Source organism: Colobus angolensis, unplaced genomic scaffold (genome assembly GCF_000951035.1).
Source record: "Colobus angolensis palliatus isolate OR3802 unplaced genomic scaffold, Cang.pa_1.0 Scaffold31, whole genome shotgun sequence".
In the NCBI taxonomy this organism is placed as follows: Eukaryota; Metazoa; Chordata; class Mammalia; order Primates; family Cercopithecidae; genus Colobus; species Colobus angolensis.
Genome location: NW_012116377.1, coordinates 1,899,259 through 1,923,486, shown reverse-complemented (window position 1 = coordinate 1,923,486; position 24,228 = coordinate 1,899,259). Strand labels below are relative to the sequence as shown.

Below are 24,228 nucleotides of genomic sequence, written 5' to 3'. Positions count from 1 at the left end.
CTGAGGGAGCCGGGATTCCACACAGAGAGGCAAGCTGAGGAGACCTGAGACTGTTTCCCCCATACGCTGAGCACTCAGTTCCTAAATCTGGTGTGTCATTCAGAGAAAAATTTACCATTGCCACACTTCCAGCACTAGAGCTTTGCTTCAGAGATTTTTGCCTGGAGGAGAAGCAGAACATAGAACAGAGAGCTCCAAATTTCTCCCCAAAGGAACTGACTTCATTTGCAACCAAATGTGGACAAGTTTAAGCCTAAGAGCCCTCTCAAAAACATTGCAGGTTGTGGTGAAAGGCAATTGGGAGGGAACTGATGGGTTCATTGGAGATACAGGCTAAACTATAAACAGCTTTTTTTACTGGAGAGAATCAAGGAAAGAAACAGCTGGAAAGAGCCCTCCTGGGGGTCACAACAGATCTCAAACACTGACCCCAGGAGCTAGCTGTTGGAAGGAGTCTGGCTTTGATGGGATCAGTCTTTAAAGAAATGTATGTAGTGTTGAAAACAATAGGGCAATCAGCCACCAATTAGTGGAACTTAACAGATGAGTGTGGTCAGAGAAAGAGGGTACTGCAAAAACCACTGTCATCTCAGGGTGACTGGGCATTCCCAAGGATGTACCCTCTAAGAGCAATACCAGAGGCTTCATGCAGGAAAATCAACTTAACTAAAATAATCCAGCAAGTCACAAAAAAGTAAACAAGTAAATAAGTTCCAAAAGGAAGGACTAATTTATCCAGAGTTGCTACATTATTTACAATGTCTACTTTTCAACAACAAAAAACTTAAGAGACATACAAGGAAACAAGAAAGTATGACTCATACACCAGAAGGTAAAAAAGCAAGCAAAAGAAACTGCCTGTGAGAGAAATCATATGTTTGATTTAACACATAAAGACTTAAAAGTGGTAAATGTGGCCGGGCGCGGTGGCTCAAGCCTGTAATCCCAGCACTTTGGGAGGCCGAGACGGGTGGATCACGAGGTCAGGAGATCGAGACCATCCTGAGCTACACGGTGAAACCCCGTCTCTACTAAAAAATACAAAAAACTAGCCGGGCGAGATGGCGGGCGCCTGTAGTCCCAGCTACTCGGGAGGCTGAGGCAGGAGAATGGCGTAAACCCGGGAGGCGGAGCTTGCAGTGAGCCGAGATCGCGCCACTGCACTCCAGCCTGGGCGACAGAGCTAGACTCCGTCTAAAAAAAAAAAAAAAAAAGTGGTAAATGTAAATATGTTCAAATAACTTTAAGGAAATCTTGATTAAAGGAGTAAAGGAACATATGATGACAAAGCCACATGAAGTAGAGATATTAATAAACAGATAGAAATTATTTTTTAAAGAATCGATGGAAATTTGGCATTAAAAGTACAATAACTGAGATTTTTAAAAATTAACTAGAGGAGCTCAACAGTGTATTTGACCTGGCAGAAAATTAGTGAATTTGAAGAAAATTTGATAGAGCTTATGAAATCTAAGAGTAGAGAGAAAAAAATGATGAAAAATGAACAGAGCCTGAGAGAAATGTGGCACATTGTTAAGCACAACAAATATATGTAGTGGGAGTATTAGAAGGAAAGAAGAAGGAGAAAGAATCAGAAAAGATATTAAAAGAATTAATGGCTGAAAACAACCCAAATTTACTGAAAAACATTAATCTATACATCTAGGAATCTCAATGAACTCTGAGTAGAATAAACACAAAGAGATCCACAAACAGACAAATCAGAGTAAAAATGTTGAAACCCAAAGACAAGAAGAAAATCTCAAAAGCAATGAGAGAAAAATGATTCAGTTTACAAGAGAATCCTGATAAGATTAACAATGAACTTCTTCTCATCAGGAATAACGGAGGTCAGGAGGCAATGGGATAACATATTCAGAGCGCTCAAAGAAAAAAACTGTCAACTAAAAATCCTAGATCCAACAAAGCTGTCTTTTGAAAATGAAGGTTAATTCAAGACATTACAAGATAAACAAAACTAGGATCATTTATTTGCTAGCAGATCAGCCTTACAACAGATACTGAAGGACGTTCTTCAGACTGGAAGCAAATGACCCCTGATGACTACTTGATTCCACATGAAAAAAAGCAATTATGCAAGTCTAAAAGGCAGTACAAATGTATACTTTTTCCTTCCTTCTATTAATTGATTTACAAAGTAATTATATAAAGCAATTTGCATATAATGTATTGTTGGCCCTATCATACAGAAATCTAATATATTTACCAATTACAGCACAAGGAGATGTGTGAGAGAGCTGTACTGGGATAAGAAAATGACTCTAGATGGTAACCCAAATCCACAAGAACAAATGAAGAAAACAAGAAATGACCAACAAGAAGGGTAACATAACAAAAGCTATAAACATATACTTGTTCTCCTTTCTACTCTTAGCTTCTCCAAAAATATAAAATTATATAGAATAATAATTCTATAATAATGTACTATTGTGTTTGTAATATTTATAGATGTAATATGTGTAGCAACAATATCACTAAAATAAAGGGAGAAATAGAACTGCATTGCAGTAATATTTCAATTTCTAACTGAATTTAAGTTAATATAAATCTAAAGCTGATTCTGAAAATTTAAGATTATATATTGTCTTCAAAATATAAAATTATATAAAATAATTCCATAATAATGTATTATTGTGTTTGTAATATTTATAGATATAATATGTATAACAATATCACTAAAAGAAAGGGAGGAATACAACTACATTGAAGTAATATTTCAATTTCTAACTGAATTTAAGTTAATATAAATCTAAAGCTGATTCTGAAATTGTAAGATGTATGTGGAAAGCCCTAGAGCAATCATTAAGAAAATAACTCAAAAATATGTAGTAAAAATGATTAAAGAGGTATACATGCTACATTTCAAAAATCACTTAATAGGAAATAAAGTAATAATGACAAATAGAGGAACAGAAAAGACATGAGAAAACAAAAAGTAAAATGGTAGAATGGTGGATGTTAATTCAACTACATCAATAATACCATTAATGTGACTGGATTAAACAATCCAGTCAAAAGGCAGAGATTTCCAGACTGGATTAAAAAAAAAAAAAAAGAAACACCAAGATCCAAGATCCAACTATATGCTGTCTATAAGAAATACTCTTTAGATCAGGAAGACATAACAATTATAAACATATGGGCAGCCAACAACAGAGCCCCAGTGTACATGAAGGAAAAACTGACAGAATTGAAGGGAAAAATAATTCAACAATAGAATTATATATTCTAATTCTAGAATATCTAATCTAGAAAGATAATTCAACAATATAAATTACAATATCCTATTTTTAATAATGTACACCAAAAAAATGGCAAAAGATCAAAAAGGAAACAAATGACTTGAACAATACTATAAACCAACTAGCCCTAACAGTCTTCTATAAAACACTCTACCCGGCCAGGTGCAGTGGCTCACGCCTGTAATCCCAGCACTTTGGGAGGCTGAGGCGGACAGATCACAAGGTCAAGAGATCGAGACTATCCTGGTCAACATGGTGAAACCCCGTCTCTACTGAAAATACAAAAATTAGCCGGGCATGGTGGCACGTGACTGTAGTCCCGCCTGTAGTCCCAGCTACTCAGGAGGCTGAGGCAGGAGAATCGCTCGAACCCAGGAGGTGGAGGCTGCAGTGAGCCGAGATCGCGCCACTGCACTCCAGCCTGGCAACAGAGCAAGACTCTGTCTCAAAAAACAAAACACAAAAAAAAACCACTCTACCCCCAACAACAGCAGGATACACGTTCAAGAGTATGTGGAACATTCTCCAGGATAGACTGTATCTTAGGCCACAGAATAAATACCAATACGTTTAAAAGGACAGAAATCATAGAAAGTATGTTCTCTAACCATAAAAGAATAAAATTGGTTCACATTAACAGAAAGAAATTTTGGAAACTCACAAATATGTGGCTCCTAAACAACACACTTCTTAACTAATGAATCAAAAGAAAAATCATAGGGGAAATTAGAAAATACTTTTAATGAAATGAAAATAATTGAAATGAATGAAAATTAAGACACAGCATTACAAAATTTATGAGATGCAGTTAAATCAGTGGTTAGAAGGAAATTTAAGTAAGTTCCTAGGTTCAAAAATCAGAAAGATCTCAAATTAATAATTTAAATTTCCACCTTCAAGACAGTGAAAAATGAAAAGCAAACTAAATTTAAAGCAAGCTGAAGGAAGGACATCATAAAGATTAATTAAAGGAAATTACTGAAACAGAAAAGCAAAAGAGAAAATTAACGAAAGCAAAAGCTGAAAAAAGATTAACAGAACGTATAAGATTGACCAAGAAAAAGTATATAAGACTCAAATTATTAGAATCAGAAATTAAAGAGGGGACATTACTACCAACCTTAAAGAAATAAAATGGAATATTAAAGAAATAAAATGGAATACTATGAACAATTGTATGCCAACAAATTAGATAATATAGATGAAACTATAGAGGTTCGCTAAATGAAAATTTGGGGTTGGGGAGGGGGCTGAGGTGGAGCAGGGATTGGACACATTTGTTTCCAAACAAAGCCCATTTGCCTAGTCCCAGGGGCTGCAGATAGGGTCCTGGGAACCTGAGGTGTTGCCCAGGCTCTGCACCAACTAGCTGCATCATTTTAAGTCCTCCACCCTTTCTGAGCCTCAGTTTACACTTATTTAAAATGCCAGGGTTGTTGGACTAGATGAGAGTTTCCCAAAGTGTGGACTTACACCACTGTTGGAATGGCAGTGCTGCTATACACCGGGGCGAGGGTGAGGAGAGGCATTTCCTGTCCAAATTTTTTTTTTTTTTTTTTTTTTTTTTTGAGACCGAGTCTCGCTCTGTCACCCAGGCTGGAGTGCTGTGGCCGGATCTCAGCTCACTGCAAGCTCCGCCTCCCGGGTTTACGCCATTCTCTTGCCTCAGCCTCCCGAGTAGCTGGGACTACAGGCGCCTGCCACCTCGCCCGGTTAGTTTTTTTGTATTTTTTTGGTAGAGATGGGGTTTCACCGTGCTAGCCAGGATGGTCTCGATCTCCTGACCTCGTGATCCGCCCGTCTTGGCCTCCCAAAGTCCAAATCTTTTTAGTCCTTTTGATTACTTCCCGGCCAAAGTGTCAGCTTGGTGTTGGGTGTCTTCAGTTTCCCACCAACAGTTAGTTGCTAGTCCCTCTGGAACTAGGGACTAGAGGTCAGACCTTGAGATCAGTGGCCCCCCGCAGACAACAGGACCCCACTGGAATGTAGTGGCCTTGCTCCGTCCCCATGTGCTATTATCATGGCTACCTTCTGTTTACAGAAGTTGGTGGTGTATTTTTTCATTTACATTCACTTATGCAGAGAAGTTAAAAATACTAAGTGAGAAAAGCGTGTTGTAGGGTAGTGTGCATTGCATACTAAAAATTGTCTTTGAATTGGAAAAACATATCAAATACATATAGTTCACATTCGTTGATGTAAAATAATAAGCATGGCTTTGGGGGAGGGGCCAGAGGAGGGAGACAGGATGGGAGGCAGACTCCTCTCAAAGCACTTACTAAACTTTTTGATTTTTGAACCATATGAGCACAGCTCAGATCCAAACAAAAATTAAATGTAAAAATAAATTAAAAATTAAGACAACCATGAAATAAATTATAGTAATGCTCACTCATAAGGCAAAAATCTCAAAGGTGGCGCCCAACTGACTGAGACTGGGGAGACGCCGGGCTGGCTGGGGGCTGTAGTACCCTCCATTTCTGGCTGTGGTGGTGGGGCCGCATTCCCGGGCACGCGGCCCACTCCCCACCCTCCACTGCCGCCTGGTTCCCAGCGGGTGCCCAGGCACAGCTCCCTCAGCCTGTAGGACTCCTATCAGTGCACAATGTCCTGTCTGTTTCTGGTGCCTGGTAGGTCAGGCCTGCCCACACCAGACATGCCCTTCAGACTCCAGACTCCAGAGGCCCCCACCTTACAGCAAACCCCAGGTCCTGGGCTGGGACTTTGGCCTGAAGATAGGAACTGGCTGGAGTCAGTGTTCTATGTGAGGACCTCCCCATCCAGGACAGGCTGCCTCCTCCCTAAGTCGGTTTTCTCATGTTTCCCCTAGAAGATAATAACAAACAGCACAGCTTTTCCGGGCACTGCTCTAAGCATCCATCTTATATTCACTCACTTCGTCTGCACAGCAGCTCCAAGAGGGAGTCCCCGTTATCATCATCACCATCTTCATCATCACATTTTCCAGGTGAGCACATAGAGCCAGGCTAAATAACTTGCTCCGAGGCCACACATCTGAAAAGGCAGGGTCTGGATTTGAACCCACGCCCCCTAACTCTGAATCCACCACAGAGCCGGCTACAGAGCCGAGACTCTGCAAGGGCCTTGAGTCTCAGCCCTTGGAGTTCCAGCCAGGGCACCACAGCCCAGAGAGGGAAGGACAATGCACAAAGTCAGCCAGCCAGGAGTCCAGATCCAGTCCTGTATGGTGGAATTCCTTGGAAAAGGCTGCCCTATCCATAGGGACGTATTTGCTTGGTGCAAAATTAATTGCGGTTTTTGCCATTACTTTAATAGCAAAAACCACAATTACTTTGTACCAACCTAATAATTTGTGCACCTGTTTTCTTGAGCGAGAGAGAGAAAAAGCACACGTGTCTGAGTCTATTGAGCCTACCTAGCAGGTTCTGCTGCCAAATGTCCATTCCCCTACCCCACCCACAGCCCCTGCCCTCATAGCCAGGCCCCCTCCCTACATTGTTCCCATCTCACCTAAAAGAATATGCACATTTTTCTGCAGAAGACACACCTCTTTCCTTGCTGCAATCTAAGGAGGGTGGGGGGACTGAAAAGAAAAGAAAAAAAAAAAAAACAGGCAGGCAAGAGATTCAGATTGGAACAGATGTACTTAGGAGACCCAGGCAGGCAGTGGAAGAGGCTAAGGTTGAGGATCAGGTGGACAGATTGGGTCTCAGAGCCTGTTTTGTCGTCAGTAAACAGGGTTTCCAGCATGTCATTTGCATATCTGTTGTCAGGGTTAAACAAGATTCATGTAAAATGGCCTAGCTCAGTGCCCAATTCAGAGTAGGTGCTAATATGCATGCATTTCTTTTCTCTGTGCCTCAGTTTCATCATCTGCAAAGTGGGGATAATAGCAACCTCCTTTTTGAGGTTTTCAGGAGGATTAAATGGGTTAATAATTATCAAGCTCATGAGAGGTGCCATGTAATCTGTGTGACCAAATGTCTGGATTTGCACCTGTCATCCTGGGGTACCATGGATGACATTCCTCTCCCATGCACCCCACCACAAAGGCCAACCAGGATCCTCACACAGGGGCCCCCTCAGTTCCCTCCACGTGACCCCCACAATGGGAAACCAACCTCCTCACATGGGCCCCAAACCCAGTAGTAGACCAGCCCCCTCACATGGGAGACCCCACAGTTCCCTCCAAGTGTCCCCCCAATGGTAGACCAGCCCCTTCACTTGGTGGTCACCTCAGTTCCCACCACATGGCCCTCCAATGTTAAACCAACATCCTAACATAGAGGTCTCCTCAGTTCCCTCCACATGACCTCCCAGTGGCAGACCAGGCTCCTCACAAGACAGGGGTCCCCTCAGTTCCCTCCATGTAACCCTGTCAATGGTAGGCCAGCCTCTTCACACAGGAGTACCCTCAGTTCCCTTTATGTGTCCCCACCCCAGTGGTAGACTAGCCTCCTCACAGTAGGGTCCCCACAGATTCCTACACGTGCCCCCTCACCTCCAGTGGTGGACCAGCATTCTCACATAGGGATCCACTCAGTTCCCTCCATGTGGCCCCATCAATGGTAGACCAGCCTCCTCACACAAGAATCCCTTCAGTTTCCTTCCCAAGCCCCCATCCCAAAGGTAGACCAGGTGACTCACTGGCCCCCATCACCTCAGTTCTCTCCATGTGCCCACCCCAGTGGAAAAACAGCCTCCACACACAAGGGTCCCCAAGTTCCCTCCACATGACCACTCAATGGTAAACCAGCCTCCTCACACAAGGGTCTTTCACTTTCTTCCATGTGCCCCCACCAGTAGACAAGCCGCCTCACACGGAGGTCCCTTCAGTTCCCTCCACCTTGGGTCCCTCAATAGTAGACCAGTCTCCTCAGATTGGGACTCCCTCAGTTTCCTAAATGTTTCCCACCCAAATGATAGACCAGCCTCCTCAAACAGGGTGCCCATGAGTTCCCTCCACATAGACCCATCAATGACAGACCAGCCTCCTCACACAGTGGTACCCTCAGTTCCCTTTTTGTCCCCCAACCCAATGGTAGACTAGCCTCCTCACATTGGGGTCCCCACAGATTCCTACACATGCCCCTCTCAAAGGTGGACCAGCCTCCATACAGTTCCCCCCATGTCCCCCAATGAATGGTAGACCAGCTGCCTCACATCGGGATACAAGTTCCCTTTACATGCCACTACTAATGGTAGACTAGCCTCCTCATACGAGTGTCCCATTAGTTCCCCTCCATGTGGACACTTAATGGTAGACCAGCCTCCTCATATAGGGGTCCCCTCGGTTTTCTCCATGTGCCCTCCAGTGATAGACCAATCTCCTCACACATGGGTCCCCTCTCTTCCCCTCCATGTGGCCCCCTCAATAAAAGATGGGTCTTCAAATGGGGGCCCCCTAACTTCCCTCAATGTAGCCTCTGAAACAGTAGACCAGCCTCCTCACATGGGTTTTCCCTCAGTTCTCCTCCATGTGGCCCTGTCAATGGTAGACCAGCTTCCCCATATGGGGATCCCTAACTTCCCTACACATGCCCCACACCCCAGTGGTAGACCAACCTCATCACACAGGAGTCCCCTAGGTTACCTCCCAACCAAATAGTAGACAAGCCTCCTCAAATCAGGTACCCTCAATTTTCTTCATGTGGACCCCTCAATTGTAGACCAGCCTCCTTATATGGGGGTTCCCTTGGTTTCCCTCCATGTGACCCCCTCAACAAAAGATCACTCTCCTCACAGAAGCATCCCCTCAGTTCCCTTTATGTGCTCCCACCCCAACAATAGACAAGTGTCCTTACATGGGTGTCCTCTCCAGTTCCTCCAAAAGCCCCCACCACAAAGGTAGACCAGCCTTCTCACACAGGGGTCCACTCAGTTCCTTCCATGTGCCCCCACCCCAATGGTAGATGAGCCTCCCCAGATGGGGGTCCTATCAATATCCTTCACAGCCTTCCCAATGGTAAACCAGCCTCCTCACACAAGGAGGTTCCCTCAGTTCCCGCCATATGCCCCCACACCAATGGTACACCAGCCTCCTTACACGAGGGTTTCCTCACTTCTTTCTACTCAGCCACCTTAAGGGCAGACCAGCCTTCTCACACAGAGTACCCTCCACAGGTCCCCCTCAATGGTAGACCAGCCTCGTCACATGAATGTCTTCTCAGTTTCTCTCATGTGCCCCACTACAGACCAGTTGCCTCACATGGGGGTCCCCTCAGTTTCCTCCAGATGGTAGATCAGCCTCCTCACACAGGGGTTTCCTCAGTTTCCTCCACGTGTCCCCACCACTATGGTACACCAGTCTTCTCACATGGGTGTCTCCTCAGTTCCCTCCAAGTGCCCCCACCCCAGTGGTAGACAGGCATCCCCACAAAGAGGTGCCCCCAATTTCCCCCATGAACTCCCATTCCACTGGTGCACTAGGCTCCTTACACAAGGGTTTCCTCAGTGCCCTAAACGTGATTCCCCCAATGGTAGACCAGCCACCTCATATGGGGATCCCCTCAGTTCCCCCTAGGTGGCCTCCCAGTGGTAGACCAGCCTCCTCATATGAATATTCCCTCAGTTCCCTCCATATAACCTCACCCAATAATAGACCAACCTTCTCAGATGGGAGTTCCCTCAGTTCCTTCCACATGTACCTACACCAATGGTAGATTAGCCTTCTCATGTGTGGTTCCCATCAGTTTTCTCCACATGGTCCCCTCAATGGTAGGCCAGCCTCCTAACATGGGGGTCCCCTCAGTTCCCTTCATTATCCCCCACCCCAAAGGTAGTCAAGCCTCCTCACAAGAGGTTTCTATCAGTTTCCTCCACATTCCCCCACCACGATGGTAGACCAGCCTCCTCACATGGGCATCCCCTCAGTTTCCTGCACTTAGCCGCCCCTAATGCTAGACAGCCTTCTTAGATGGGGTCCCCTCAGTTGCCACCACGTGCCCCCACCACAGTGGTAGACCAAACACCTAAAAGGAGGTGTCCCTTCAATTTCCTCCATGTGGCCCCCCAAAGATATACCAGCCTCCTCACACCAAAGTCACCTCAGTTTTCTTCATGTGGTACCACCAGCCTGCTTACAAGGCAACCCTCTCAGTTTTCTCCATGTGCCCCCTCAATGTTAGACCAGCCTCCTCACACTGGGGTCCCCTCAGTGTCCTCCACAAGGCTCCACCACAATGGTAGGCCAAACACCTCACATGAGAGCCTGCTCAGTTTTCTCCACTTGCCCCCACTCCCATGGTAGACCAGTCTCTTCACATGGTGATCCTCTCAGTTTCCTCCACATGCCCCGTCAATGAAAGACCAGCCTCCTCACACAGAGATTCCCTCAGTTTTTCTTCTTATATCCCCACCCCAATGCTAGACCAGGCTCCTTACACAAAGGTCCACTCATTACCTCTCTAGGTACCCCCATCTCAGTGGTAGAACAGCCTCCTCAAACGGGGTTTCCCTCAAATGTTAGACCAGCCTTCTCACTTGAAGTTGCCTGCAGTTTTTTCCACATGCCTCCACCCCAGTGGAGGCTCCACCCCAGTGGTTAAACAGCCTCTTCACATGGGGGGCCCATCAGTTTTCTTCACGTGGCCTACTGAATAATAGATCAGCCTACTCAAATGGTGGTCTCCTCAGTCCCCCCACCTCAGTTTTCTCCTCAAGCCCCCGCAATGGTAGACCATCCTGCTTACAAGGGGTAGCGGAAAGGATCATTTCCCTTCACATGCCCCTATCGCAATGATAGACCAGCCTCCCCACACAAAGGTCCCCTCAGTTCCCTCCACATGCTCCCATCGCAGTGGTAGATCAGACTCTTCCCATCCACCACATGCTCCCATCACAGTGGTAGATCAGACTCTTCACATGGGGGTCTCCTCAGTTCCTTCCATGTGCTCACCCAGTGGTAGACAAGCAGCTTCACGCCAGGTTTCCTCAGTTCTCTCCACATACCCCCCAACCGCAGTAGTAGAGCAGCTTTCTTTCATGGGGGTCCCCTCAGTTCCCTCCATGTTTCCCCAAGAATAATACACCAGCCACCTCTCAAGGGGTTCCCCTCAGTTCACTTCATGTGGTTCACTCAAAGGTAGACCAGCCTCCTAAGACAGCGGTCCCCTCACTTCCCTCCATGTGGCCCTTTTAATGGTAGACAAGCCTCCTCACATGGGGATCCCCTCAGTTTCTCTTCACATGCCCCCAGCCCAATGGTAGACCAGCATCCTCACACAGGAGTCCCTCAGTTTCCTCCATGTGCCTCCACCACAATGGTGGACCAGATATTTCACAAGGGGAAGTTCACTCTATTTCTTCCACATTCCCCCAACAATAGTAGACCAGCCACCTCACACAGATGTCTCTTAGTTCCTGTCCATGTGGACCCTTAATGGTAGACCAGCCTCCTCAAATGCAAGTCCCCTCTGTTCCCTCCACATCCCCTTCCATGGTAGACCAGCCTCCTCACATGCTGATCCCCTATATTCCCCCCATGTGGCCCCCTCAATAACAGACCAGTCTCCTTACATAGCGGTCCCCTCACTTCCCTCCATGTGGCCCCTGCAAAGGCAGGCCACCTTCCTCACACGGGTTTCCTCTCAGTTTCCCTTCATGTCACCCCCCTCAAAGGTAGACAATTCTCCCCACACAAGGGTTCCCCAACTTCCCTTGAGGTGCCCACAACCCCGAGGTAGACTACTCTTTTCAGTTTCCCTCAGTCCCTTCACACGCAGGTCTTCTCACTTATCTCTATAGGGCCCCAACCCAAATGGTAGACCAGACACCTCACAGCGGGGATACCCCCGGTTTCCTCCATGTGCCCCCACCACAATGGTAGACTGGCCACCTCACATGGGGGTCCCCTCAGTTTCCTCTACATAGCCCACTGAGTGGTAGACAAGCCTCCTCACACAGAGGTCTCTTCAGTTCCCCCAATGTGCCCCACTCAGTGAAAACCCAGCCCCCTTATATGGGGGTTCTCTGTTTTCTCCACAGGCCCCCACCCCTATGGTAAATCAGTCTCTTCAGTTGTGTGTCCACTCAGTTCCCTCCACATCACCCCCATCCTCAATAATAGAACAGCCTCCTAGCACAAGGGTCCTCTCTGTTCCCTTCACTTGCTGCCAACCCAATGGTAGACCAGCCACCTCACAAGAGGGACCCCTCAGTTCCCTCTATGTGGCCCCATCAGTGGTGGACCAGCCTCATCACACAAGCATTTTCTCAGTTTCCTCCACATGGCCTTTTCAATGGTAGACCAGCCTCCTCACACAGGGGTCCCCTCAGTATCCTTGTGGCCCCCTCAATGGTAGACCAGCTTCCTCACCTGGGGTTTCCTCAGTTCCCTCCACATGGTCCCCTCAGTGATAGACCAGGCTCCTCACTCAGGGATCCTCTCAGTTCCCTCACGTGACCCCCAATGGGAGACCTGCCTCCTCACAAAGGGGTCTTTTTAGTTCCACTCCAAGTCTCCCCACCCAAATGGTAAATCAGTCTTCTCACACAAGGGTTTCCTCACTTCTATCCACATTCCCCAATCCCAATGGTAGGCCAGCCTTCTTTCATTGGCATCCCCTTAGTTCCCTCCACATGCCCCCCACACCATGGTAAACCAGCCCTCTCACATGTAGGTCCCCTCAGTTCCATCCATGTGACCCACTCAAAGGTATACAAGCCTCCTCACATGAGGATCCCCTCAGTTATCACTGCATGCCCCACTCAATGGTAGACTGGCCTCCTCACTTGGGGATCTTCTCAGTTCCCCTCACATACACCCTCAATGGTAGATCAGCCACTTTACACGGGGTGGGGGTCCCCTCAGTTCCCTCCACATTCCCTCACGCCAGTGGTATACTAGCCACCTCACATGCGGGTTTTCTCAGTGCCCTAAGTATGATTACCTTAATGGTAGACTAGACTCCTCACATGGGGGTTCTCTGAGTTTCATCCATGTGATCCCCAATGATAAACAGTCCTCCTCACAAGAAGTTTTCCTCAATTCCCTCCACATAACCACCCTCCAATGGTAGACCAGCCGCATCACAGGGGGGTTCCCTCGGTTACCTCCACATGCCCCCACCACAAAGGTAGACCAGGCTCCTTACATAGGGATCCTCTCAGTTTTCCCCATGTGTCCCCACCACAATGGTAGACCAGATGCCTCAAAAGGGGGTGCACTTACTTCCCTCCACGTAGCCCGCCAAAGGTAGACCAGCCTCCTTACATGGGGGTTTCCTCAGTTATGTCCACGTGGCCCCCTCCAATGGTAGACCAGCTTCTTCACACGAAGATCCACTCAGTTCCTCTCCAGGTGCCCCTATCACAATGATAGAAAAGCCTCCTCTCATGAAGATCCCCTCAATTTCCTCTAGGTGCCCCCACCACAATAATAGATGGGGGTCTTCTCAGTTTCCTCCTCATCCCCCTCCTTGGTGGTAGGCCATCCGCCTCACATGAGGCGTTCCCTCAGTTCCCTTCATGTGCTCCTGCCTCAGTTGTAGACAAGCCTCCCCACAAAGGAGTCCTCTCAGTTTCCTCCACATCTCCCCACATCAATGGTAGACCCACCTCCTTAGATAGGGATCCCCTCACTTCCCTCAATGTGCCCGCATCAATGGTAGACTAGCCTCCTCACACAGAGGCTCTCTGTTTCCTTTTTATGCTTTAACCTCTATAGTAGACCACTCTCCTCGCTTTGGTGTCCAGTCAGTTTCTTCCATATGACCCTCTAACGATATATCAGCCTCCTAGCACAAGGGCCCCCTCAGTTCCCTTCAAGTGCCCCCAACCCAATGGTAGACCAGGCACCTCACAAGAGGGTCTCCTTACTTCCCTCCACATGATTCCCTCAATGGTAGACCAACCTTCTCACACAGGGACCCCCCTCAGTTCCCTCCGTGTGCTACCCCTGCCAGTGGTAGACCAGCCACCTCACATGTGAGCCCCCTCAGTTCCCTCCACGTAACCCCCTCAATGGTAGACCAGCCTTCTCACAGGGGGGTTCCCCCAGTTGCGCCCACGTGCCTCCATCCCAATGGTAAATCAGCCTCCTCACATGTGGATTCCCTCAGTTTTCTCCAGGTGGTTCTCTTAATGCCAGACAAGCCTCCTAACACGGGGGTCCCCTCAGTTTCCTTCATGTACCTCCACCCCAATGGTAGACATGCCTCCTCACATGGGGGTCTCCTCAGTTACTTCCCCATTCCCCCACCCCAGTGGTATACTAGCCTCCTCACATGGGGGTTTCCTTGGTGTCCTAAATGTGATTACCTCAATGGTAAACTAGCCTCTTCACTCAGGAGTTCTCTCAGTTTCCTCCACTTGCCCTCACCTCTATGGTAAACAACCCTCCTCACATGGGGTTTCCTCAGTTTTCTCCATGGGGGCTCCCTTTATGGTAGACCAGTCTCCTCACACAGGGATTCCCCTCAGTTACCTCTACCTGCCCCTATCCCAATAATAGACTAGCCTCCTTACATGGATGTCCTCTGAGCTTTCTCCATGTGCCCCCACCAGAATGGTAGACCAACCTCCTTACATGGGTGTCCATTCAGTTCCCCTCCATGTGCCCCCAACCCAATGGTAGCCCAGCCTCCTTAATGGAAATCCTCTCAATTCCCTCCATGTACTCCCTAATGGCAGACCAGCCTTCTCACACTGGTATTCTTTTAGTTGCCCTCCATGTTTCCTAACCCCAATGGTAAACCACCCCTCTCACATGGAGGTTTCCTCAGTTATCTCCATGTGCCCCACCCCAATGATAGACAATCCTTCTCACCTGGGCATACCCTCAGTTTTCTCCACATGCCCCCCAATGGTAGACTGATCTTCTCACAAGGGGGTCCCCTCAGCTTCCTTCAACATGCCCCCACCCCAAAGGTAGACCAGCCTTCTCACACAGGAGTTCCATCACTCACCTCCATGTTACCCTACCCCAATGGTAGACAAGCCTCCTCACATGGGCATCCCCTCGGTATCCCCCATGTATATACCCAATGGTAGACCAGCCTCCTCACACACAGGTTTTCTCAATTATCTCCATGTGGGCTCTATCACAATGATAGATCAGCCTCTCCACACGAGGGTCCCCTCAGGTTCCTCTAGTGTCCTCACCATAATAGTAGACTAGCTGCCTCACACAGGGATCCCCTCAGTATTTTTCATGTGCCCTCCTTACAGGGGGCATTTCAGTTTCCCTACACATTTCCTAACCCAAATGGTCTACCAGTCCCCTCACATGGGGGTTTTCTCATTTCTCTCCAAGTGCCCCCACCCTGATGGAGACCAGTCTTCTCAAATGGGGATCTCCTTAGTTCCCCTCTATGTGCCCCCACCCTGAAGGGGTACTCTCAGTTTTCTCCATGTGCTTTCACCCCAACGGTAGACCAGCTTCCTCACAAAAGGGTCACCTCAGTTCTTTCTACATGATTCCCCCAGTGGTAGACAAACCTATTCACACAGGGGTACCTCAGCTTCCTCACAAAGCCCCCATCACACAGGTGCCTCCTCAAACCAGGGTCCCCTCAGTTGCCTCCAAGTGCCCCAGACCCAATGGTAGGCCAGCCTCCCAACATGGGGGTTCCAACTGTACCCTCCATGAGACTCCCTAATGGTAGGACAGCCTCATCAACTGGGGGTTCTTTCAGTTTCCTCCACATGCTTCCATCTCAATGGTACACCAGTCTACTCCCACGATGGTCCCCTCAGTTCTTTCCATTTTCCCCCCCTCAATAGTAGACCAGCTTCCTCACATGAAGGGCCCCTTAGTACCCTCTACAAGTCCCCCTCAGTGGTAGACCAGCCTTTTCTCAGTTTTCTCCATGTGCCCACATCCCAATAATAGAAGAGCCTCCTCACATGGGGGTCTCTTCAGTACCCTCCATGTGGACCCTCAATGATACAATAGCTTCCTCACTTAGGGGTCCTCTCAGTTCCCTCCATGTGCACTCCCATTGGTAGACCAGCCTCCTCACATGGGGTTTTTTTTTAGTTCCATTCCAAGGCTCCCACCTCAAGAGAAGACAAGACCAGCCTCCTCACATGGGGGACCCCTCAGTTCACTCCACATGCCCCTATCATAATGGTAGACCAGTTGTCTCACAAAGGGGCCTGCTCAGTTTCCTCCACACAGCCCCATCCAATGGTAGACCAGCCTCCTCACAGGGGTGTTTCCTCAGTTGCCTCTCAGTGACTCACCCCCACCAATGTACACCAGCCTCCTTACACAAAAGTCCACTCAGTTCCTCTCCAGGTGGCCCCACCCCAGTCATAGAACAGCCTCCTCGCATAAGGGACCCCTCATTTCCCTCCACGTGGCATGCTGAATGGTAAACCAGCCCCCTTACATGCGGGACTCTTCGGTTCCCTCTACGTGCCCCCACCCCGGTGGTAGACCAGCCTTTTTACATGGTGTTCCTCTCAGTTTCCTCCACATTCCCCTGCTCCAATGGTAAACCAGCCTTCTCACACAGTGCTTCTCTCCATGTGCCCCAACTACAATGGTAGACCAGCCTCCTTACATTGGGATTTTCTCAGTTCCCTCCACATGCCCCCTCAGTGAAAGACCAGCCTCTTCACACAGGGATTCCCCAGTTTCTCTTTATGTGCCTATGCCCCAATGATAAAGCAGTTATAAACTTGATAAACAAGTTTATCAACAAGATAAACTTGTTGAGGAAACTCAACAAGTTTCCTCAGTTCCTTCCATGTGCTCCCACTCTGGTGGTAGGCCAGCCTTGTCACAGTTGTTTCGACTCAGCCTTCCCTCAAGTGCCCACCCAATCAATAGTAGACCAGTCTCCTCACATTGGATCCTCTCAGTTCCCTATCTTTTTAATGTTAGAACAGCCTCCTCACATGGGAGTCCCCTTGTTCTCACCACATAACTTACTCAATGGTAAACCAGCCTCCTCACACGAGGGACCCCTCAGTTCCCTTCATGTGCCTTCATCCCAGTGGTAGATCAGCCTCCTCACATAGGATCTCCTCAGTTCCCTCCACATGGTGCCCTCAATGATAGACAAGCTTCCTCACACGGGCATCCCTTCAGTTTCCTCCACATGCCCCAACCCCAATGGTAGACCAGCCTCCTCATTCAGGGGTCCCCTCAGTTCTCTATATGTGCCTCCACCCAAAGGGTATACAATCTTTCTCACATGGGAGTTTCCTCAGTTCCCTCTATATGGTGCCCCCAATGGTAGACCACTCTTCTTACACAGAGTTTCGCTCAGTTCTCTCCCCATGCCCCCATAATAGTAGACCAGTTCCTCACATGAAGTTCCCTCAATTTTTTCCTTGTCCCCCTACCCTAATTGTAGACCATCCTCCTCAAATGGGGGTCCCCTCAGTACTTTTCACTTGTCCCCCAAAGACAGGCCATTCTCCTTACACGGGAATCCCCTCATTCCTTTCCATGTGGCACCACCAATGGTACACCAGCCTTCTCACATGAAGGTCTCCACAGTTCCCAATGGTAGATCTGCCTCCCCACCAGTGATTTCCTCTGTTCTCCTCCGTGTGCTGCCACTCCAATGAAAGGCCAACCACCTCACACAGGGGTCTTCACAGTTCTATCTACATGTCCCCACCCTAATGTCATGCAAGCCTTCTTACATGGCCATTTCCTCAGTTCTTTCCATGTGAGCTCCCTGCCCCCCACCAAATTGTAGACCAGACGCATCACACGGTGGTTTCCTCAGTTCGCTCTATGGAGACTCTTCCAGTGGTAGACCTGCCTCCTCATATAAGGGTCCCCTAAGTTTGCTTTCAGTAACCCCCCAAAAGGTAGGCCAGTTTTCTCACATGTGCCTTTATTTCTCCCTAAGTTTTCTCCATGTGCGTTTACCTTAATGGTAGAACAGCCTCCTCACACAGGTTTTCACTCAGTTTTCTCCACATGCCTCTACCGGAGTTGTAGACCAGCCTCCTAACATGGGGGTCCCCTCAGTTGCCTCAACTTGGCTCCCCCGGTGGTAGATCAGCCTCCTCACATGGTAGTTTACTCAGTTCTCTAGACATGGCCTCCTCAATGGTACAGCAGCCTCGTCACACTGGGGTCTCATCAGTTCCCTCCACATGGCCCTCCCTAATAGTGGACCAGCCTCCTCACATGGGGTCCCCTCACTTCTGTCCACATTCCCTTCTTAATAGTAAACCAGCCTTCTCACAAGTGGATTCTTTCTGTTCCCTTCTCATGGCCCCTCAGTGGTAGACAACCCTCCTCATCCCAACGGTAGATCAGCCTCCTCACACATTGGCCTTCTCAGTTATCTCCATATTGCCCTTAGCCCAATGGTAGATGAGCCTCCTTACATGAGAGCTCTCTCAGTTTCCTCCATGTACCCTCACCTTTATGGTAGACCAGCCTCCTCACTTGGGTGTCCCTTCAGTTCTCTCCATATGTGCCCACCCAATGATAGATGAGCCTCCTCACATGGGGGTCCTTTCAGTACCCTTAAAGTGCCCTCACCCCAGTGGTAGACAAACTACCTTACATGTGGGCCCCCTCAGTTTCCTCCACATCCGCCTGTAGTAGACTAGCTTTCTCACATGTTCCCCTCTATGTGGCTTTCTCAATGATAGACCAGCCTCCTCATATGGGGGTCCCCTCATTTCCCTCCATGGGCTCCCCGAATGGTAGACAAGCCTCTTCACATAGGTTTCCCCTCAGCTCCCATCCATGGGGACCCCTCAACGGTAGACCAACCTCCTCACACTGGGATCCCCTCAGTTCCCTCCATGTGCTCCCACCCCAGTGGTAGAATGACCTACTCACATTTGGGCCTTCTCAGTTATTTCCAAATGGCCCCAACACCCTAGTGGTAGACCAGCCTTCTCACATGGGTGTACCCTCAGTTTCCTCCACGTGGCCCCACTACAATGATAGACCACTTGCCTCATCCAGGGGTCCCCTCATCTCCCTCCATGTGACCTCCCCAATGGTAGACCAGCCTCCTCACACAAGAGTCCCCTCAGTTCCTCTCCATGTGCCCCCATGCCAGTGGTAGACCAGCCTCCTCGCATGGTTATTCTCAGTTCACTCCACATTGCCCTTTTCATCCCACGTTTCATGCCAATGGTAAACCAGCCTCCTCACCCAGGAATTCTTTCAGTTCTACTCTAAGTCCCCCTACCCCAGTGGTTGACTAGCCTTCTCACACATGGGTCTTCTCAATCATCTCCACATGGCTTTCACCCCAATGGCAGACCAATCTCCTAACATGGGGGCTTCCTCAGTTTTCTCCATGTGCTCCCACTATGATGGTAGTCCAGCCTCCTCACACAGGGATCCTTTCAGTTCAACTCCAAGTCACGCTACCCCAGTGGTAGACCAGCCTTCTCACATGGGGGTTTCCTCAGTTCTCTCCAAGTGCTCCAACCCCAGCGGTAAACCAGCCTATTTTCATGGACATTCCCTTGGTTCCCTCTATGTGACCCCACCTTAATGGTAGACCAGTCTCCTCACATGGGAGTCCCCTCAGTTCCCTCCATATAACCCCCACAATAGACCAGCCCTCTAATACGAGGGTCTCCTCAGTCCCTTCCACCTGCTCCGCCCCTATGGTAGAACAGTCTCCTTACATGGGGGTTCTGTTTCCTCCACGTGTCCCCTCAAATGTAGAGCAGCCTCCCCATGTGGGGGTTCTCTTGGTTTCCTCCACCTTCCCCCACTTTTATGGTAGACTAGCCCCCTAACTTGGGTGTCTCCTCAGTTTCCTCCATGTGTCCCCACCCCAATGATAGGCCAGCCTCCTCTCGTGCCCCCACCCCAGTGGTAGACCAGCCTCTCACACCAGGCTCCCCTTGGTCTCCTCCATGTGCCCCAAGCACAGCTTCTGTGCATGGTGTCAGAGGCTGTGCTTCAAGAGTGAAGCAGAAGCCCCAAGGTGTCTTGAGGCACAGCCAAAATCAGTTCCCCAACCTTCTATTGGCCAAAGAAAGTCATATGTCCAAGGGGAGGGGGAGTACCCCCAGGCTATGGGTGGGAGGAAGGGACATGTCCCACCTTGGAGAGGCATGGGCACCAGGAAGGGAGGAATTTGTGGGGGCTGTCTTTGCAAACACACTGCCACATTGACTTATTTATTGTGGATTATCGAGCACATCATCTGACATAGACCTGATCACAGACGCTGGGGGCACATAGAAGGACAACAGATGTCCCTGCCCTAAAGGAGTTCCCAATTTGTTTGGTGCAAGAAAGGTACAAAATGATGGTGATGAGGCATTTTAATGAGGGCCACATTAGAAGGTTATTCATACATTTATTCACTCAGTCATCCAGTGGCTATTTCTTGAGTGGGCCTCCCATGCACTGGACACTGGGGGTACTAGTGTCCCCCAGTGGACAAGATAGACATGGCCCCCGCCCTCCCAAGCTCCCGCTCCAGCAAAGGAGACAGGCAGTAAATACACATCAAGAGACTAATATACATAGGGAAAAATAAAGCAGGGTAAGAGCACAGAGTGACCGTGGGGGCTATTTTAGATACGATGGTCAGGGAGGATATCTGAACTCAAGAACATTAACTCAAGGAGGAGCACCTGCTATGTGCTAAGACCTTTATCTTGCTTAATTCCCAGAGCTGCAACATGAAGCAGGGACCATCATTAGCCCCTTTTCAAAGGTTCCTGGTCTCCCCTGAAGCAGGGACCTTGGAGTGGAGGTCTGTGTGAAAGAACACTCCCAGGGGTGAGAACTGCAAGTGCAAAGGCCCTGTGGCAGATGTGTTGGGTGCTCTCAAGGAACAGTGAGGAGGGCAGAGTGGAGGGAAGGAGGGGAAGTGTACTAGGAAATTAGACTGGAAAAGGTCCGTTAGGTTGACAGAGGGAAGGGGACTTCTGGGCGTAAGCCAAGGCCTGGAGATGGGGAATGCAGGGTGTGCTCCAGCAGGAAGCCTGGCTCAGTGGGACTGGGGCTTCAGGAATGTCAGAGTTAACAACCTGGGACATTGGCCTTGGGAAATCTCACTGGCCCTGTAGGCAGGGGCACCCAGGACCCAGGATGGTGCCTGAGCAATGCCAGGCCAAGGCCCGCCTTGAGTTGGGCTGCCCTCCCTGTAAACCCTGAGCTCCTCCTCACCTGGGCATCACCCCTGCTGGCAAGCCCCTGTCGCTGCAGCCCTGGCTGTATCCTACCCCGATGGCACTCACAGCACCCAGACGCCTCGCCAATCTCAAAGGCCTGGCTCTGACTCTCAGCCCCACTGCTGGCCTACTCAGTGACTACAAATGACTAATTTTCCTTTGCTGGGCCTCAGTTTCCCCACATCTAAAGTGAGCAGGGTCGGGGGCTGTGGGCTGTCCTTCCAGTCATACCTGAACCTCAGCTTACATCACAGAGCTTTGGGAGCAACAGCTGTGTGCTTACAACCCAGAGCAGAGAAGCTGAGGCCTTTGTACAGATAGGGAGACTAAGGCCAGGGAGGGTGGGGTTGGCTGAGGTGAGTCTGTTAATAATACCTGTGGAGGGAGCATGCAACGAATCATGATGCTTCAGACTCTCAGGCTGTGGGACACCTAGTCCCCACTGTTTGGACAGATGGTGATCTCCCTAGAGGTGGTTAATGGGATTCCCATTGTCTGAGAGCCGGGCCCGCCCGACAGTAACAAGATCCTTGACCCCTCTTCCCACCTGCAGGGCAGCCTCTCTGACACCCAAGCCTCAGGATCCAGACAAGGGGACATAGGCAGGCTTGCTGGTGGGGAGATGCAAACTCAAGGAGGACAAGCACCTGCTATATGCTAAGACCTTTATCTCAATCCTCAGAGCTGCAAAATAAAGCAGAAACCATCATTCTCCCCTTTTCGTGGATGAGGAAACAGAGGCTCAGGGAAATCACAGAGGCAAGAGGAGAAGGCATCCCAGGACTCCAAGGAAAATAGATCCCAAATGCACAGGGGAACAAATTGCCTTTTGTAGAAATGCCTTTTTGGTTTTTGTTTTTTTTAATGTTTCCCCTTCTCATATGCAGGCCTTTCTCAGATGAGCCAGGTAAAATGATGCCTCCCCAGACAGCCTTCCCACCCTCCTGGCAGGGATAACCACACCCATCTCTTGGCTCCCAGGATTTAGGAGCCACCACTTCGCAGCTGCCTAACCCAGGAAGTCTCCTAACCTCTCTGGGCCTGTTTCCTCATCTATAAAAAGGGAATAAAAGTAAGACCTTCTTCCTAGGGCTGCTGAGAGAATCACATGAGATAGTAGGTGTAAAGCACCTAGAAGTGTGTCTGGGGCATGGAGAACATATAACTTGCTTGTATTAGGATACTCTAATAGCTATTATCATCGCCACTATCATCCTCACAACCCTCGCCTTCATATTCAAGCCCTTCCCAGAGGGAAACTCTTGGTGGTTGCAACAACTTGGGGATGCAATTTTGTTCCATTTCTCAGATGAGGAAACTGAGTCTCCAAGATGTTTGCTGACTTGGCAGTTGGCAGAGGAGGGAGAGAAAGCCAGAAGGATCTGACTCCAAAGCTCTGCCCCACCCCATCTTTCCAGCCATCCCGTGGCAACCACAGACAAGATGCTAGCTGTGCTAACCAGCTCCCTCCATTCATGAATTTCTGACTTACTCTGAGCGGTCCACAGCCTGGACCTAGGGAGGGACCCCTTGCTCCACTTCCCTCGCAGCCAGGGGTGGAACAGGGGCATCTGAGGTGATGGGGTATGGGTTCAGAATCTGAGCCAGTCTCCAGCTGGGCCATGTCTGCAGCTGAGGGCGATAGCAGCTCTTCCCAACTCTAGATACCAGGGTCAGGTGCAAGTCCAGCAGAACCACCCAGCAGCCTCACTTACATATCTCCCACGCTGGGAAGGTCAGTACTGGTCCCAGCTCTGCCCTCTGCCTGCTCCACGCACCCCAGGACAGCCCTGCAGAGGCTGGGAGACGGGAAGCCTGGGCAGACAATCGGGCTGATGGGAAGGAGTGAGGAGGGCACCCAGCCTCCCGAGGAGCTCTGCGCCTGCCCCCACTAGCTGAGCCAGGGAGGGCGGGGGATGGGGGGCGACTGGCAGGCAGTGCAGTGGTTGGGGCGTGGCCTTCGGGGACCTGCGTTCAAATTTTTCCAGCTAGTAAGTGCTGCCCTTGGGCATCTTCCTCTGCCTCAGTTTCCTCATCCATAAAATGGAGCCAAAATGAGGTGAAACATGGAAAGGGTTTCTGTGTCTGGCACAGAGTGAATGCCCAATATACAAATGTGGGTTGTAGTTTGCATAGTCCCATATTTCTGGATTGAATGAATGGTGCACCCAGGCAACGGCTGGCATGGGGTGGGATAGGGCAGGACCTAGGCAAGCCCCTCTGGAGCACACTGGGGAGCTCCAGGTCCCCTGGATGGGGCAGGAATTCCCATCCCAAGCCCGGCAATGAGCTCACCCACTCAGCCTGCACCAACAATACATGATCAGCCTATAAATGCCCAGGGGATGCTGGGGCTAGGCCGGTATTTGAATATGAAAGGGTGAGAAACCAAGCAGCATTCTGGGGTCTGGGGCAGGGAGGCAGTGCGGCTGTGCACAGCCAACCTGGATGCAGGCAACACAGCATGCACTCCTTGCACACAGACACATAAAAACACACACATGCACACAAAGACATGTACACACAGTCATACAAACACATGCAAAGGCAAATACAAACTCACAAGCACACACAAAACACACATACACACACAAGGACATACATGCATGCATGTAACAGTCACACACACAAACACAACTCCCTTTCGCCCTCACAGCTGCACAGAGACAGCAGCAAGACCAGAGTAATGGACATGCATCATTGAGCACACCGCCTGAATGGCACTCCAGCCACAGCCTCAGATGTCCAAGAAATTTTTAATGAAGATTTCTTTTCCTTTTTTTTTTTTTGAGACAGAGTCTTGCTCTGTCACCCAGGCTGGAGTGCAATGGCGCAATCTCGGCTCACTGCAATCTCCACCTCTCATGTTCAAGTGATTCTCGTGCCTCCAGCTCCCGAGTACCCAATT

The 24,228-nt window shown here is 49.3% G+C and overlaps 1 long non-coding RNA gene across 1 annotated transcript in view; it reads right to left on the bottom strand.

Annotated features, from left to right (window-relative positions):
* Positions 1–24,228, bottom strand: part of LOC105517900 — a 58,331-nt gene that overhangs the window by 24,057 nt on the left and 10,046 nt on the right. Inside the window, exons 2-3 of the long non-coding RNA XR_001002738.1 lie at positions 6,756–6,828; positions 6,160–6,278 (exon numbers count right to left, since the gene is read on the bottom strand). This is a non-coding gene — a long non-coding RNA (uncharacterized LOC105517900). The remainder of the gene's footprint in view (positions 1–6,159; positions 6,279–6,755; positions 6,829–24,228) is intronic.